Source organism: Myotis davidii, unplaced genomic scaffold, assembly GCF_000327345.1.
Source record: "Myotis davidii unplaced genomic scaffold, ASM32734v1 scaffold902, whole genome shotgun sequence".
Lineage (NCBI taxonomy): Eukaryota > Metazoa > Chordata > Mammalia > Chiroptera > Vespertilionidae > Myotis > Myotis davidii.
Window position 1 is genome coordinate 3,405,698 of NW_006293951.1, and position 15,789 is coordinate 3,421,486.

Sequence of the window (15,789 nt, forward strand, 5' to 3'; positions counted from 1 at the left end):
GCGCGCGGGAGCCCCGTTCCTCTGCGCTTCTCTCCTGCAGCTTCTGCGGGTCTCAGTGTGCCTTTCCTTCCTTCTAGTTGTAGAGTTTACAGTCAGCCAGGCTTCCTGTGGTTCTGGATGAAGTCCGTATTGTTTCTCTGAGGTATTAATCAATTGTTGTGTGCGGCATTAATTTCCCGGTGTTTATCTCTGCCGCCATCTTAGTTCTCCCCATTCAGAACTGAAGAGACTTTAAGGCAGTGGTTCTCAACCTTTCCAATGCCGCGACCCTTTAATACAGTTCCTCATGTTGTGGTGACCCCCAACCATAAAATTATTTTCGTTGCTACTTCATAACTGTAATTTTGCTACTGTTATGAATCGTAATGTAAATATCTGATATGCAGGATGTATTTTCAGGGGTCGAGACCCACAGGTTGAGAACCGCTGCTTTAAGGCAACCTTTATGTCTGCTGATAAGTGTATTCGGAGCTTTTTAAATTCAGGAAAGCGTGAATTTCTTTGAATACTGAATAAGCTGAACCAAGTTGAAAATAATGATTAAACCTATTGCTGCCTCTTCTTCCCATTCATGTTTTACCAATTTAACTGAGGACCTTCCTCAGTTTACACATTTCTTTCATTTGAAAGCTTTTTCTTTTCAATGCCTGGAATAAAATGATGAAGCAGGGGGAATTAGCTCCTAACCTCACTGGTAACTGACAGTAGCAACTTAAATGTAAGGTCCCAGGCTTGTGTTCCTCTAAGGTTTAAAGCTTTCAGGAATAAATGTACTTATTCTGTTAAGAAAATTATTTGAAGCAAGTTCTCATTAGAGAACTTTTATCTTCTGAACTTATAACTTGAACTTGACAAATTTCCCCTCTTACTGCCAATGTAATTGCTTTGAAAGGAGTAAAAGCGTATTCCATTTTTAAATTTAAATTTTTTCAATTCTGACATTTTGTTTGTGGTTTATTTGGATTTTCAGGTCTCTAGCAATGTTAATTTTTAAACCTCAGGGTTTAAACTATGCTGAGATCATTGGTCCATTGAGAGTGTAATATTTGAACCTTTGTTCTAGAAATATGTATGTGCATTCAAAATGTATACAGTTTCAGACTTTTCACGAATATCCTGAAACTTATCCATTTATTGTTTGTAAAAACTGTTGCTCCTTCTTAGATAATTATTAGTCCGTTTCCATTTAGGTAATGTGTCCCATTGTCTTCAGTTTCGTTAGAATTGAAGTACAGTGCTGTAATGTTTAGTTTACATAACACAAAAGTTCTAGATCCTCTGTTTGTAAGAAATGATAAAGCAAAGGAGGGACAGTTGTACTAGGTGATTTTTGGAGGGTGCAGAATTCAAAGTAGTGGCTACTGATAATGCAAATATAGCTATATCTGTTTTTATTACTTGTCTTTACTTAAAAAATGTAATAGAGATTCTTTTAAAAAAAACATGTAATTTGCGGGGGGGCATTTCCTTGAATGATTGTTGTTTGATTATTTTATGGGTCTTGAATGCTGTTGTGGAATGCTTAAGTGGAATCTAGGTTCCCTTAAATCCCTCATCTCGGGGATTCTGGATCTGCCCTTTGACTAGCTGTATATCTTTTAAAATGTGGGGGAACCAGATATTTCAAGACCTTTCAGTAGTCTGGGCTTCTTTCAAGGGTCTGCGTGCAGTTCCTTAAAGAAATACTGGTCTATCCAGCCTTGGGATGTCGGAGGTTATAAAATTTTCTCTTATTCTTCTCTGCCCTGATGCCCACCACCTTGTGATTTCATAGGCTCCTGACACTGTCTTTGCCTTTGGTGATCTATCCAGTGTCATGACTTTAATGTAATCCAACATCCGCCCTCTACTGATGAGTGATAAATTTATGTCTCTAGGCCAGACCTTTCTCCTGAAATCTAGACTTCAGTGGGTAACTAACTGCCTTCTTAACAGCTCCACTTTGAATTAGCATCTCAAAATCAGTATGTTCTAAACTGGATTCCTGTTACTTCTCCCCAGAATCGTCCCCTTTTCAGTTGATAGTCAGTCCACCTCGCAAATGCCTTGGCATTATTCCTGATTCCTCTCTTTCTGTCACACTCCATGTTTAGTCTATTAGTAATGTTTGCCTCAATCTTTGTTATATATCCTGAATCCAACTACATCTCACTAACTCCACTGCGACTGTTCCTGGCATTGGGATTCTTGGGTTCCCTAAGATAGAAATTGAGAAGAAACCCCAGAGAAATAGCCAGACAGATTTTATTAAGCTTATGCTTGAGCACAAGGGAGGCAGCACAGAGGAAAGGAAGGTCCTCTGAACTGGTTTGGGGGCTGGCTTTGCTTGGCTGCGTTTATCAGCTGGGGGCCAAGTGGGCTTACTTGAAAGGGTGGGCGTTTTGAAAAAGGCAGGCTTGCAGGATTTTCCATTTCAGAGTAGGGTGGCTTCCTTCTCCAGCTGTGTTCCCTGGTAACTGTGTTGCACCTGCGCTTGTGGGGGCAAGATGGGACTGCTCATCACCACTACCCTAGGGAGGACCTATAGCGGTCAAATCTTGATCGGCTGTGCTTGCAGGTCAGTAGTTTAGGAAGCAGTTAGAAGAGCGATAAAGTCAGCTACCTCTGCATTTCTGAGTAGAGAGGGAAGGTTGGTGACGTTTTTGTGATCCTTCTAGCCATCAGGTCTTCACTTGGCTTCCTGGGCACTCGATATTTTTCCATCACCAGGCCCGAGTTCCTCTACTGTTTCACCCACCCTGGTCAGAGTTACTATCCTCTCGCCTAGATTACAGTTTCCACAGTTGTCTACTTCTACCTTTGCCCAGTCCCACAACCTCAGTATATACTTTTTAGAAATATTCTTTTTCTACAACTTCTTATTTTGAAAAATATCAAATATACAGAAATTTTCAAAGAGTAGTGTCATAAACAGCCATAAACTTTCCTGCCAGATTCACCTGTTGATAACATTTTGGTACACTAGCCTAGAGTCTGCTTAAAAAAGAAAAACAGCCCTGGCTGGTTTGGCTCAGTGGACAGAGCATCAGCCTGTGGACTGAAGGGTTCTGGGTTCGATTCCAGTCTAGGGCACGTGCCCGGGTTGCAGGCTCCATTCCCGATAGGGGGCGTACAGGAAGCAGCCAGTCAGTGATTCCCTCTCATCATTGATGTTTCCATCTCTCTCCCTCTCCCTTCCTTTCTGAAATCAATAAAAACAGATTAAAAAAAACAGCAAAAAATAAACAGACAAAAAAAAAAAAAAGAAACCCCAATTGATGTCTCTCTCTCTCTCTCTCTCTCACATCGATGTTTCTGTCTCTGTCTCTCCCCCTCCCTTCCACTCTCTGTAAAAATCAATGAAAAAATATCCTTGGGTGAGGATTAACAAAAAAAAAAAAAAAACACAACGGAGAAAAGGTCATATTAAAGAAATGCAGTTTCTGTGCAGTTACACACGGTTGAACTTTAGACAAGAAGATTATGGGATCTGACATATTTTCGGGGTTAGATGCACAGTAGTACGTCTAGTCCATTCTCTTCTGCCGTCAGAACTTCTCAATCCTATCTATGTTACCACTTTAAGAGATGAATCCTAGAATAACTGTTAATCATTTGTGTCCTTTTCATAGGTAAATTTTATAAAATAAATTTGATTTCATTTTATTTGCCTATATCAGTCTCTGAGGGTAATTAATTCTGTGATTCAATGAAGATACGTTGAGGACCTACTGTCTGTAATGCACTGCTGTTAGGTAATAGGAATGTGGATGTAAAGAAGAATAAAATTTTTTTTACCTTTCAGTAGCATGGGTTCAAATATAGTATTGATAATATGTAACAGTGTAGCAACAGCTGGTTTGACAGCATAGAGGAAATTATTCATCTTGACTGTTAGGTGAGAAATGGGGAAGGTGAAAAATGAGGGAGGATCACATTTGAACTTGCCTTAAAGTACGTGCAGAACTTTTAAAAACAGCTTGAGATATAGTTTACATACCCTACATATACGAAACATACCATTTAAAGCAAACAATTTCAGTGGCTTTTAATGTATTCACAGAGTTGTGAAACCACCACCACAATCAACTTTAAGAACATTCTCATCATCCAAAAAAGAAACCCTGTGCCTGTGTTGACCCCCTAGTCTCTCCTCCCCTCAGTCCCTGGTGACTACAAATCTTTCTTTTTTAAAAATATATTTTTATTGATTTCAGAGAGGAAGGAAGAGAGAGAGTGAGGGAGGTAGAAATATCAATGATGAGAGAGAATCACTGATCGGCTGCCTCCTGCACGCCCCCCACTGAGGACTGAACCCGCAACCCTAGCATGTGTCTTGACTGGGAATCGAACCGTGACTTTTTGGTTTATAGGTCGATGCTCAACCACTGAGCCATGCTGGCCGGGCTACAAATCTTCTATCTCTATGGATTTGCCTATTCTGGACATTTCATATAAATGGAATCATGCAATATTTGTGTGACTTCTTTCGCTTAGCATAATATTTTTAAAGTTCATGCATGTTGTAGTACATATGGTTCTTTATTCTGTTTTATTGCCGTATATAATTCCATTGTATGAAAATACTACATTTTGGTTTTTCCATTCATTAGGTGATGGGCATATGGGTGGTTCCAGTTTTTGGATATTAGGAGTAATGCTACTATAAATGATCCTGTGTAAGTTTTTGTGTGGATGTATTTTCAGTACTCAGGTATTGAAGTTTGGAAGTGGAGTTGCTGTGTTGAGGAATTGTCAGACTGTTTTCCAGGGCAGCTATACTATTGGACAATGTATGAGGATTCCAGTTCTGGTTTCTTCGAATCCTAGCCAACATTAGTTACTAGGCTTTTTTTGTTTTGTTTTTGTTTTCATTTCAGAATAATTCTAGTGAGTTATGAAGTGGTTTCTCGTTTTTTTTTTATTTTAAATTTATTGATTTTGAGAGAGAGAGAGAGATATTGATTTTTGCTGTTCTGCTTATTTATGCATTCATTGGTTGATTCTTGTATGTGCCCTGGCCTGTGATCGAACCTGCAACCATGGTATATCTGGATGATACTCTAACCAACTGAGCTATCCAGCTAGGGCCTCACTGTGTAGTTTTTTTTTAAAATATGATTTTTCATTGATTTTAGAGAGAGAGGGAGAGAGGAAGAAACTTCTGTGTGAGAGAGAAACATTGATTGGTTGCCCCCGCACGCATCCGACCAGGACCAAACCCACAACCTGGATATGTGCCCTGGTGGGGAATTGAACCAGCCACCTTTCATTGCACGGGATGACGCTCAACCAACTGAGCTACCCAGCCAGGGCTCATTGTGGTGGTGATTTGCGTTTCCCTGATGACTGATGATGTTGAGCATCTTTTCATGTCCCATTTGTGTATCTTCTTTTGAGGCATAGAATTTTAAAATGTGAAGAAAAGGAAAGGGAAGGGGGCACTTCAGCCTAAGAGAACAGGGAGGGCTGAGAAATGGTGAGACAATCAGTAAAACTAGAGAGTAGAGTCCCCAGAGGAAGGGAGTGAGAGAGGACGCTGGAACATTGTCTGGCCCTTATGTTTATTTTTTGATGGGCCAGCTCACACTGTCCTTTCCTTATCTGAAGCTTACATTGCTCAAATTGCATGGATATTCCTTCTTTTGTAAATGTCAGAGTGTGTTGTAGCTAGCTCATTTGATAGATCCATTCAACCTTAAATAAGAATGACTGGCTTACTTCATTCCAGGCATTCCAGGCCCATTAGTCAGAGGTGTGGACCAGCGAGCAAAAACAGACAAGCTCCTGGCCTTTCATGGAGCTCATTTATTCATGGGGATGGGTTTGTACCAATAAGAAAGTCTAGTTAGAGGCTTTATCCCAGCATTTCAGGGTTTGGTAAACAAAGCAGGTCTACTTTGTTCATACTGTTGCTGATTTTATGGATTTTCACCTCTTCAGACTTAATTTTTAATCCTCAATCTTCCCTTACAGCAGCAGCCCGAAATTCCTCTTGGCATCCTTGTTTCTCTTTTGGGGACGGTTGTAGGTGAAGTCCTTTATTTCCACTGTATTTGCTACCAATAAATTAAAAAGTCTGATAAACTATAAAGAAAAGTTACATGCATATTTTAAACAGTTTCTCTTAAAACATACATACATATCTCTGTTTCATAAATCTTTTGTTTTAGGACCAAGGCTTTTCCTTTGAATAAAGATCTGCTTATTGTAATATTTATGATGTCTCTTATATAAACTCCACATGTAATGAAATCTTCTATTGTTTTAGTTTCCATTTCTTTACAGTGGAGTGAGAATGTAAAGCAATTCCAAAGAAACCTGAGTCTAAAAGCCTTTTAGATTTTTATGATTTTTTACCCTAATTTTTACTTTCTATTTCTAACTGGACAGCTGTTTTATTTTTTTTAGCAACTTGTCTATCTCTGTACACATTCAGCTTCATTTTCATAGAAATTGCAACTCTTTCCACAATCATGTTTCATAGGTCTACTTAATTAAATTATAAATTCAGTGTCATGTACAACTGCATAACGAAATTGGGAATAGGTCTGTAGCAAGCAATTTCAGGTAGTGGAAGCAGAAGTGCTACTGGCCATGACCATTTCCAGCCAACGATGGATAACAGCCATTGTGTTTTACAGGAGAAAAAGGAAACATTAGTTCAGTCCAGGTTATTAAAGAGATTGCTTAGGAAAGTGTCTACTATATATTCCAAGTTAAGTACTCTTCCACTGTGTTCTCTGCCCACCCTGTAGATACCTCTTGTATGACAATTACCTCAGTGTTATGTAATTGTCTACTTTTAGGGTTTCATAGTCTTTGAGGTCAGGGTTATAGCCTGTTGTTATATGCATGGTTAGTCCTAGTATATGCTTGGCATATAATTATATATTCCCTATAAAAAATGAATTGACTGCAAGCTCAGTATAACTTAGTAATATGACCAGGCTGCCCAAAAAATGTTTAGTGTGATTCCTAGGTTGCATTAGTTGTGTGCATTGTTCAGAATAATTCCATTATATTCATATTGTGCTGAACTGTGGTGATAGGTTTTTTTAAAAAAAAATTTGTGTTTTGTTTTGTTAATATTTTTATTGATTTTAGAGAGAAGAAGGTGAGAGGGAGAGTAAAAACATCAGTGATGAGAGCAAATCATCAATCGGCTGCCTCCTGCACACCCCCTATTGGGGATTGAGCCCACAATTCAGGCATGTGTCCTGACCGGAAATTGCACGGTGACTACCTAGTTCATGAATTGAAGCTCAACCACTGAGCCACACCGGCTGGGCTGGGGTGATAGATTTTAAGATACACATCGATGAACTGGAGCACATCCCCTAAATGTTAATTCTGTGAGGCAGAGAACACGTATGTTTTATTCACTGCTGCATCTCTAGTACCTGTGATGCAGAATATTAATGCCTGGCAGACAGGGGCTCATTGCATTTTAAAAAATGACTGAATCCAGGGAACATAGAACAGCGTGGTGAAGGTTCTTTACTGGTTTTTGAGAAATGGTAAAATGAATAGAGTATGGTTCCTTAGAAGAGGAAATCAGCCAATTTTGAAAATTTGAGGCCTGGTCATATAGAAGAGAATGTGGACCTCATTCAGCTGTAGAGTTGAACAGGGAATAGAGAGCGTGTTCTAGGAAAGCAGATTGCATCTTTACAATTTTTTAAAAATTATTAAGACCATTAAAAAATAGAAAGTGTTATTTCATGAGTCACTGGAACAGAAGTTTAATTACTTATTTTAGGGATGTAAAAATACAAGTTTTTGTCTGAGATGTCTAGACAAATTCTAAAATTAATTTTAATCTAGATCCTGTGAATAGTAACCTTTTATTTCAGTCTTCCACAGCCTTAGTATTCTTAAATCATTTGTCATCTAAATTATATAGGTTTTATGGCCTTAAACAGAAATAAAATTTCTTAACCTCCCCATTTAATTTTCAAGTTTGGTGGAAAACAGATACTGTATCTTATTATAGTAAAAGATTTTTTTTTAATGGCATCCTTATAGTCCAGTACTTTTGATGGGTTGGTGTTTGAAAATCAGATAGATTTTGAAAAGTTCTAATTGTCTGCTTCATTCATTAGTGGTACAGATGGTTGCATGAATTAATCTGGCATTAGATTGCTGACAGTACTATTGAGTTTGTTGAATGCAGTAGCCCTTACACTCCTGCTTATGATATGTAATGAATATGCATATTATAATGAATAAGTCTGTGAAATATAACTATGATATAGTACTGTAGAGGTATGACTTTTGAGTCTTTGCTGCCTCATATCTGTCATAGCACTTGGCAGAATATCTTATTATTATAAGTTATTCAATAAAAATTTGTTAAAAGGCTGGAAAATTTCTCGAGTCCTTAAAAACTAAGCACCCATTTGAGGAATTATTTTTTTGTTTTACAAAATGTTCATAAATCAAAAGTATTTTGGTTCAAATACCAAGGTTGCACTGTTTATTTATCCCAAATATATGATACATAGCTATAAAAATGATTTTCCCCTTTGCCTAATTTCCAAAAAACGACATTTATATTGTTCTTGCTTATGTACTTCCTTTGCTTTCTTCAGGTGGACTTCTTCCAGTTTTGCCACGGTAACATTTGTGAGGCCTTTCTTGTCTTTTTTGTTAATCCTTACCCGAGGATATTTTCCCATTGATTTTCAGAGAGAGTGGAAAGGAGGTAGAGAGAGACACACAGAGAGAAACACCGATGTGAGAGAGATACATCGATTGGTTGCTTCCTGCACACACCCCGAACTAGGGCTAGGGATCGAGCCTGCAACCAAGGTACCTTGACCGGAATCGAACATGGGACCCTTCAGTCTGCAGGCCCATGCTCTATCCACTGAGCCAAACCAGCTAGGGCTGCGAGGCTTTTCTTTTTGAATAGTGCCCATTCCCTTGATAGCGACAATATCACCTTTCTTATTGATTCACATGTATGTGGCCCAAGGAACAATTCTGTGTTTTCTAAAAGGCCTAGAGAACATAGAGCAGGCATGTTCCCTCTGTGGTGGTCATTTTGACAAATTACTGGGAGATGGTGGTTCCAGCTGAGAGAACCATGGATTAGTTCTTAACCTTCATATGGAATATTGTGGCTTCTTTCACTCAAAATATTACTCAGGTTCATCCATGTCGTAGTGTGCACCAGTAGTTTATTGCTTTTTATTACTCAGTTGTGTTCCATTGAATGAACATACCACAAATATTTGTATATCCTTTTGCTTTTTGGTGGACATTTGGCTTTCCAGTTTTTTTCTATTATGAATTAAGCTGCCATTCTTGTACAAATCAGTTTTTACATATATGCTTTCTAAGGAGAGTGGTAGATGTTATGAGTTAGATACATTTTTAATTTTATAAGAAACTGCCCGACAGTTTCCTAAATGGTTTTATCATTTTACACTCCCACCAACAATGTATAAGAGTTCCAGTTGGTCCGTATCCTCACCAACACTTGGTATTGTTGTAAGTCTTTTTAATTTTGATCAGTCTAGTGGGTGTGAGGTGATGTCTCATGTGGTTTTAATCATTACGCCCGCCCCAGTTAAGTGAGAAAAGCCTTCCTGGACATCTAGCCACAGTAGTGACCCCTGTGAACACCACGTGCAGCGGGGTGACTGCCTACATCAGGGTGTATTTTACCCTGATGACTAATGATGTTAAGCACCTTTTCATTTGCTTATTGGTTATTTGTATATGTCATATTGATTCTCTTGTTCAGATCTTTTGTCCATTAAAAAAATGGGTTGTTTGTCTTTTTTATTATTGATTTATAGGAATTTTTATTCTGGTGACAAATCCTTGGTCAGATATAAGGACTTTTGATTTTGAAAATTAGAAAAATACTCAGTTTAGAGGTTTCAAGATTTTTTGGAGATCAGAGTGATGGGTCAGTTTGTAATTGGCAGAAATGTAATTCCAACTCTAGATCTAGGGTTGTAGAAAAAAAATCAGGGGGTGCGTGGGATTTACCAGTTACCGATTGCTGTGTAACAAACTACTCCATAGTGGCTTAAAGCACCAGTGACTGATTATGTCTTAGAGTTTCCTGGGTTGGCTAGGCAGTCACCCCGCTGCACGTGGTGTTCACAGGGGTCACTACTGTGGCTAGATGTCCAGGAAGGCTTTTCTCACTTAACTGGGGCGGGCGTAATGACTAGGGGCCAGGCAGGCCTCTCTCCGCTTCAGCCAGTGCTTCTTTAAATGCTGGCTGGATTCTCAGAAAAAACAGGAGCTGCCCGGACTCGTAAGGCCCAGGCCTAGACCGGCAGTGACACTTCTGTCTCTCTCTCCTGGTTAAAGCCAGTTTCTGGACCAGCTCAGATTCAAGGGGAGGAAAATAGACCCCTCCCCTTGGTGGAAGAGGCATCTGGCCACATACAGGGGAAGGAAGAATTTTTGGTGTCCCTTTTTTTGTGACATTTTACCACAGGGGAATAGATGCTTAGAATTTCCTAATAAAAGATCAGTTCATTAAAAGTAGATAGTTGAAAAGTTAGTCCTGTGTTTATGGCTAAGCATCTTTCCAACTCTTTTTTTATTCCATGCATTTGTTTATTCCTTATCACATACATTCTGTCACTAGTATTTCGAAGACACGATACAAAATTGGAGATTAAAAAAAGGCTCAGTAGTTTCCACGTAAAAGACAACAAGGAGGCTTACTGAGCTATTACAGATGTTAATTAGGATTCATTTCCTTTAATATGCTGGAAAGAATGTTATGATGCCACTTTACTGATGAACAAAATGAGCTTAATCTTATCCTAGGAGCTAAATATTCTGACATTATAATCTCTTCTCCCAGAGCCCATCACAGTAGTCTTAGGATTCAGATCTATTCCTGGGCAGCATTTTAGGACCAAACAAGTCATGTGCACACAGTGAAGGAAAATATGATGGCCTTTGTGATCCTGGAGTATTTTTTTCATCATATACTTTTTATTTTTAAAAATTGAGGCCAAAAGTTACGTAAACATAAAGTTAACCATAGACCATCTTAAAGTGTAAATTTAGTACATTCACAATTTGTACAACTTTTTTTTCATCCTCATCTGAGGAGATTTGAGAGCAAGAGAGAAACATCGATCGGTTGCTTCTCCTCGGTCCCCTGACTGGGGATTGAACCCACATCCTTCTGGTACATGGGATGATATCCCAACCAACTGAGCCACCTGGCCAGGGCTCCTCATATACTTTTTAAAGAAAGAGTTTATTTTCACAGGAATGAAGAAAAATAAAATTATTGCAAAACAGACTAATAAGATGTTCAAACATTGACTCAGAAAGAACGTGTCTTTGGTGGAATGGCACACGGAGGCCACTGCATTCCCACTTAAGTGTGTATGTCGGTCAGCAGCAGGATGGCCTAAGCAACCTCCCTCTTGTCTCCTGCCAGATTCCTAAGTCCTCCAAAATTGCAAAAATAGATCACTTGTATTTTACCTTTCCTCTTCTTCTATGGTTAGTAAGCATCCTCAGGGGATCTATTAAACTGGTCCTTTATACCCCAAGGCTTGGGACTGTCACTGACCTGGGAACAGCCCCTTTTCCTGGGAGTAGAGACTGTGGCCATTCATTATCCTCTGCTGGTCCTTTTCCACACCTGCAGAATGACTGACGTACAAGTTGTCCTACGGGCTGAGGTCACTCTCAATAAACTGGACATTGCAGGCTGCATGCAATCCCTGCCCGTCCCTTCCCTCCCAGATAGAAAGGCATTTAGATGTTTTGTCATTGGTGCTTTGCTGGGGTCAGATAAGAACTGAACAGATACAGTAAGTTGTTAGAGACTTCAAGATGCTTAAAAAATTTTTGCTCTACTCTCCCTCCCATACCTACAACCGTCTCAAGAATTAGCTACCACCCTCCTTGACCTAAAGAAGGTTGGAAGGATGGATGAGGGAGGAAAAAGAAATACTCTGTCCAGAAGAATTGATCATTACAACATTCATCTTAATAATGAGAATGGGATAGAATAGAAGCAAGAAGATTAAAGAGAAAATAACCTCCTTAGATAGTAGTATCCCAGTGATTTGGAGGGGTGGGGGGAGAGTTGGAAAAGGAGTGATTATGGGATACACTAACACTAAAAATAATGTTAGCAACCTTACTAATTAAAATTTCATACCAGTCATAACTTCTTTGACATTTCTCTTACCTGTGAAATGGAGATCTGCCCAATTCCCAGAGGAAGATTCATTTAGGACTGCAAGCTACAGCACATTTTTGTTCCCAATATATCCATGCTCTTGTAAGAAATTTCCAAAAGTAATTCGAGTCTGATTTTAGCCTGACCTCATCACGTTAGAGCCAAACCCTCAGAAAATTGGACTCTACTGGAAAATGTGATAGATGCTATAAAAGGAAGGTTAGAGGGGGCGCATCTAACTCACCCTGGCGGGAAATGGGGAAAGTGTCACAGAGAATGTAACGCTGAAGTAGGAGCAGATGTTTGTGATGTTGGCAAGGATTGAGGGGAGGATGTCTTAAAATGTGGGAAAACACTTGTAAAGGCAGAAAGGGGTAAGCATATGACAGCAAGTAATTTACTATAGCCAACATGGGTGAGAACAGGGAAAGTAGGGAGTAGAACTGGAGAGGTAGTCAAAGGCCAAATGCAAGTTTTATATTATAAGCTAAGGAATTTGGATCCCGTAAAGAACCATTGAAGACTTTTATGCAGGGGATTGTAATGATCAAACTAGCATATTAGCATTTTAAGAAGATGATTTTGGCAGCAGTAGAGTGGCTGGGTTGACAAGGAGACTGGTTAAGAGTCATTGGAATAATTTGGACAAGAGATGATAAGTACCTAAACCAAGGCAACTCTTTATGATGAATTGAAAGAGGAACTTCAGTAATCTGAGACAGTGTTGCTCAGTATTGGGGCCACTTAGCCCCATGTGGCTATTGAGCACTTGAAACTTGATTATTCCAAAATGAGTTGTGCTGTAAAATACCAGATTTCAAAGAGTTAGTATCTCAGTACAATTTTTTGTATATTAATACAAGTTGAAGCAATATTTTGCATACATTGGGTTCAATACAATATATTATTACAGTTAATTTTCCAGTTTCTTTTTACTATTTTAAAAATGTGGCTAGTAGAAAATTTTAAATTACATATATAGCTCACATTATATTTCGGTGTGTTTTTTTATTACAGACTAAATTCATTTCACTACAATTACCTGCCTAGTGTTGTGCTGCCTGTTTGACTAAAAAGTATTTCATTTTCATTTGTAATAGGTGTCTGCAATAATTCAAAATTGAAACTGCAATAATGCCAAATTGTGTTTTCATATCTTTGGGAAACAAGGTCGAAAAGTTTGATAGGACCTTATAGCTAATTTTATTAATAAGAGCCTCAATACAGAATATCTGCAAGAAACGGGCTTTTGCAGATGAGTTCACAATGTGTTCTGAAATCTGTAAGTTGGATAATGTTAATTTACTCTTCTGCAAATAAATTATTTTTGCAGTGAATCTTCCCAAGCTGCTACATGGATAAGATTGAACTAGAGAAAAAAATTTATTTGGAAAACATTTTTTGAGATTTTGTAGGTGTTGTCTAAATGCTCTAATTTTTTTTTTTTTTTTTTTTTTTTTTTTGGTGGGGGGCATGTTCCAGTTGACAAAGGCCAAGAAATGACTGTACAAGGTAGCAAGCACTCCTAGCAGGTAGAGATGGCTGCTGTATCAAACAGTCTGTCTACTGATGGGTACAGGGTTTCTTTTTGGGGTGAGCAAATGTATATCAACTGGATAGTGGTGATGGTTGCACTACTCTGAATATATTAAAAACCACGGAATTGTGTACTTTAAAAGGGTGAATGTTAAGGTATATGAAATGTATCTTGATAAAGCGATTATATAAAGCCTCAATCTCTACATGCACATTTGTTACAGTTACTGACTTGCTAGTCATTTAATGAGAACTGTATGAGCAGACTTACAAAAAGCAATTATTTCAAGAATCCTGTGATCAGACAAAATGGGCTGTACTCTTTTGACTGCCGTACCAGCCCCACAGATCTGATGGCATGGAGGGCAGCCTGTGGCCTTCTTTGGTGGGTACTCGTGAAGCTATTCAACAATGTTTGTCTAGCCCAGTGGTGGGCAAACTCAGTCAACAGAGCCAAATATCAACAGTACAACGATTGAAATTTCTTTTGAGAGACACATTTTTTAAACTTAAACTATATAGTAGGTACATTGTTGTTAACTTAATTAGGGTACTCCTAAGGCTTAGGAAGAGCCACACTCAAGGGGCCAAAAAGCCGCATGTGGCTCGTGAGCCGCAGTTTGCCGACCTCGGGTCTAGCCAATGGGATTGACAGATTGAGTATACTTCATTCTTATTCAAGTTCTATACAAAATGAGTGTAACACACTGAAAGTTGTAGACAGAATCCAGCAGGTGAGTGAAAAAAACACACACAACAACAAACAAAAAAAACACCCACTCCAGTATTTGATCATTTGATGTTGAAGAATTAATTATTTAACAAAGTTTTTAGACAAAGTTAGAGTTGTTTACATCTACTCTGGATCCTGTGAGGCACATCTCCCATTTTTTTTGTACCTCAGATTTTCCTGTAGAAAATCATGCCATCTAATTCAGCAGATACCCAAAGGAAAGCCATACAGAGAGTGGCAAAGGATGCATTTATTTCTTTCCCATTTGCTACCATCTGAAGTAAGTAACATTTTCTGGCAAGTCACCAAGCCCCCATCATCTCAGAAGCAAATTTGGTGCATCTCTTTTCTCTCCAGTCCTCTTTCCAAGTCATTTCCAGAGAAATGCCAAGGCACAGAGAAGGCGCTGGGCCCGTTTGTCATGAGCAAAATGCCTAGGTTTGTACACAGCAGCTGCGTTCGTCCCAATCCCTCTCCGAAACAGCCTCATTACCTGGCCTTGCTCTGTGCCTGCTTTCAGCAACCTTTCTGACACAGGTTTAATGCTGATTAGTCCCAAACCAATTCTGGGGCAGGGTTCCCTGCCAGGATAAAGAGGGAACAAAATTGGTTTGCACACAGGCCAGCTGCAGTTGCTGCAGCTAGAGCCTGTCAGCGTGGACCATTTTCTTGTTTACCAAGGCAAGGTTAAATTAGCACAGCGTGAAGCAAAACGGATGGGGAAAACTAGCTATGCTGGCTGATTATGATGCGGTGAGTGTGGAATTCAGGCGATTTTAAGTTAGTTTGAGAAGGGAGGGTAGAATACTATACTAAAAACTTGATTAAAACTTGAAAGATTTGCTTGCTGTAAATGGAGGAGGAGGAGGATGGATGGACTGCATAATCTTTAAAAAAAATTTTTTTTATTGATTTCAGAGAGGAAGGGAGAGGAAGAGAGAGAGAGAGAGAGAGAGAGAGAGACAGAGAGAGAAACCACACACACATCAGCGATGAGAGAGAATCATCGATCGGCTGCCTCCTGCATGCCCCACACTGGGGATTGAGCCCACAGCCCTGGCATGTGCCCTAACCGGGAGTCAAACCATGACCTAGTCCTAGTTCATAGGTCACTGCTCAACCACTGAGCCACGCTGGCCAGGCAGCATAGTGTTTTAAAGATTATCTAAGTTTACTATGTTATGAATCATTCATTTATGCAGTGTTATTTTCTAAAATATTCGAATCGGATTTTCTGCATTTATACAGTGATCTCTGGTAGAGAGCCTTCCGATGTAGAAGAGAAGGTAAAATGAACTCTGTAATGAGAGAACCTGACCTCAGAGGTCTGACTCCCTAAGCTTCAGTTACCAGGCTT

The 15,789-nt window shown here is 39.1% G+C and overlaps 1 protein-coding gene and 1 pseudogene across 1 annotated transcript in view; both read left to right on the forward strand.

Annotated features, from left to right (window-relative positions):
- Positions 1–978, forward strand: part of LOC102774297 — a 7,052-nt pseudogene extending 6,074 nt beyond the window's left edge.
- The window catches only part of DENND5B (DENN/MADD domain containing 5B), an 831,092-nt gene that overhangs the window by 703,440 nt on the left and 111,863 nt on the right, over positions 1–15,789 (forward strand). The gene's annotated exons all lie outside the window — the stretch shown is intronic.